This window comes from Arachis hypogaea, chromosome 16 (genome assembly GCF_003086295.3).
Source record: "Arachis hypogaea cultivar Tifrunner chromosome 16, arahy.Tifrunner.gnm2.J5K5, whole genome shotgun sequence".
Classification (NCBI taxonomy): domain Eukaryota; kingdom Viridiplantae; phylum Streptophyta; class Magnoliopsida; order Fabales; family Fabaceae; genus Arachis; species Arachis hypogaea.
Genome location: NC_092051.1, coordinates 79,346,376 through 79,348,910, shown reverse-complemented (window position 1 = coordinate 79,348,910; position 2,535 = coordinate 79,346,376). Strand labels below are relative to the sequence as shown.

Sequence of the window (2,535 nt, the reverse complement as noted above, 5' to 3'; positions counted from 1 at the left end):
GACCTTGTTTCATTCATGAAGCTCATAGTGGCCTTGGATTGATCAGAGACTAGATTTGCTAAATTAGAAGCATTTTGTTCAGAGTTCTCTGTCTGTTGCTGAGTGGATGATGGAAAAGGTTTATTATTGTTAAACCTGTTTCTTCCACCATTATTAAAGCCTTGTTGAGGCTTTTGATCCTTCCATGAGAAATTTGGATGATTTCTCCATGATGAGTTATAGGTGTTTCCATAAGGTTCACCTAAGTAATTCACCTCTGCTATTGCAGGGTTCTCAGGATCATAAGCTTCTTCTTCATAAGAAGCCTCTTGAGTACTGTTGGATGCAGCTTGCATTCCATGCAGACTCTGAGAGATCATATTGACTTGCTGAGTCAATATTTTATTCTGAGCCAATATGGCATTCAGAGTATCAACTTCAAGAACTCCCTTCTTCATAGGCGTCCCATTACTCACAGGATTCCTTTCAGAAGTGTACATGAACTGGTTATTAGCAACCATGTCAATGAGTTCTTGAGCTTCTGCAGGCGTTTTCTTAAGGTGAATGGATCCACCTGCAGAAGTGTCCAGTGACATCTTTGATAGCTCAGATAAACCATCATAGAATATATCCAGGATGGTCCATTCTGAAAGCATGTCAGAAGGACACTTTTTGGTCAACTTTTTGTATCTTTCCCAAGCTTCATAGAGGGATTCACCTTCTTTCTGTCTGAAGGTTTGAACATCAGCTCTAAGCTTGCTCAGCTTTTGAGGAGGAAAGTACTTGGCTAAGAAAGTCGTGACCAGCTTATCCCAAGAGTTCAGGCTGTCTTTGGGTTGAGAATCCAACCATAATCTAGCTCTGTCTCTTACAGCAAAAGGGAAAAGCATGAGCCTGTAGACTTCAGGATCTACTCCATTAGTCTTAATAGTATCACATATCTGCAAGAATTCAGTTAAGAACTGAAAAGGATCTTCAGATGGAAGTCCATGAAACTTGTAGTTCTGCTGCGTCAGAGAAACTAATTGAGGTTTCAGCTCAAAGTTTTTTGCTCCAATGGCAGGAATGGAGATGCTTCTTCCATGTAAATTGGAATTAGGTGCAGTAAAGTCACCAAGCATCTTCCTTGCATTATTATTATTTTCGGCTGTCATATCCTTTTCTTGTTCGAAAATTTCTGAAGGGTTATCTCTGGATTGTTGTAATTTAGCTTCTCTTAATTTTCTCTTCAGAGTCCTTTCAGGTTCTGGATCTGCTTCAACAAGAATGTTCTTGTCCTTGCTCCTGCTCATATGACAAAGAAGAGGGCACACAAAAATAATAATAATAATAATATGGGTCCTTTATGCCACAGTATAGGGATCCCTTTGTGAGTGGAAGAAAAGAGGGAGACAAAGAATGTAATATAATGGAAGAAACACAACTGTGAGGATGGCAGAGATGTGATATGAGATGTTAGTAGATGAATAAATAAATAGAATAAGATGAGAGAGAAGGAATTTTCGAAAATGCTTTTTGAAAAAGAGTTAGTGATTTTTGAAAATAGTTTTTGAAAAATGTTAGTAATTTTTGAATAATTAAGATTTAAAAATTAAAAATTAAAATAATTAATAAATTAAAAAGAAATTTTGAAAAAGGGGGAAGATATTTTCGAAAATGAGAGAAAGAGAGTTAGTTAGGTGGTTTTGAAAAAGTTAAGAAACAAACAAAAAGTTAGTTAGTTAGTTGAAACAAATTTTGAAAACCAATTTTGAAAAGATAAGAAGTTAGAAAGTTAGAGAAGATATTTTGAAATCAAATTTTTGAAAAAGATAAGAAGATATTTTTGAAAAGATATGATAGAAATTAGTTTTTGAAAAAGATTTGATTTTTAAAATCTCAATTAATGACTTGATTCACAAGAAATGACAAGATATGATTCTAGAACTTAAAGTTTGAATCTTTCTTAACAAGCAAGTAACAAACTTCAAATTTTTGAATCAAAACATTAATTGATTAAGTTATTTTCGAAAATTTGATATAAAAATAAGAAAAAGATTTTTGAAAAATATTTTTGGAATTTTCAAAAATACTTAAGAATTTTGAAAAAGATTTGATTTTTGAAAAAGATTTTGAAAAAGATAAGATTTTCAAATTGAAAATTTGATTTGACTCATAAGAAACAACTTTGATTTTTAAAAATTTTTGAAAAAGTCAACTCAATTTTCGAATTTGATGAGAGAAAAAGGGAAAGATAGTTTTTTTTTTTTTGAAATTTTTATGAAAAACATGAAAATTATGCAATGCATGAAATTTTTTAGATCAAAACAATGAATGCATGCAATAATGCTATGAATGTCAAGATGAACACCAAGAACATTATGAAGATCATGATGAACATCAAGAACACATTTTTGAAAAATTTTTAATGCAAAGAAAACATGTAAGACACCAAACTTAGAAATTTTTCATGTTTAGACTCTAACAAACGAAAAATGCACATGAAAAACAACTAAAGATGCAAAACAAGAAAACATCAAGATCAAACAAGAGGACTTACCAAGAACAACTTGAAGA

At 32.1% G+C, this 2,535-nt stretch overlaps 1 non-coding gene across 1 annotated transcript; it reads left to right on the top strand.

Moving 5' to 3' along the window:
* The first annotated feature begins 629 nt into the window (after positions 1-629).
* On the top strand, positions 630-737 carry LOC112760513 (small nucleolar RNA R71). The gene has a single exon (XR_003180950.1). It is a non-coding gene; the product is annotated as a small nucleolar RNA R71 (small nucleolar RNA).
* Positions 738-2,535: the final 1,798 nt, after the last annotated feature.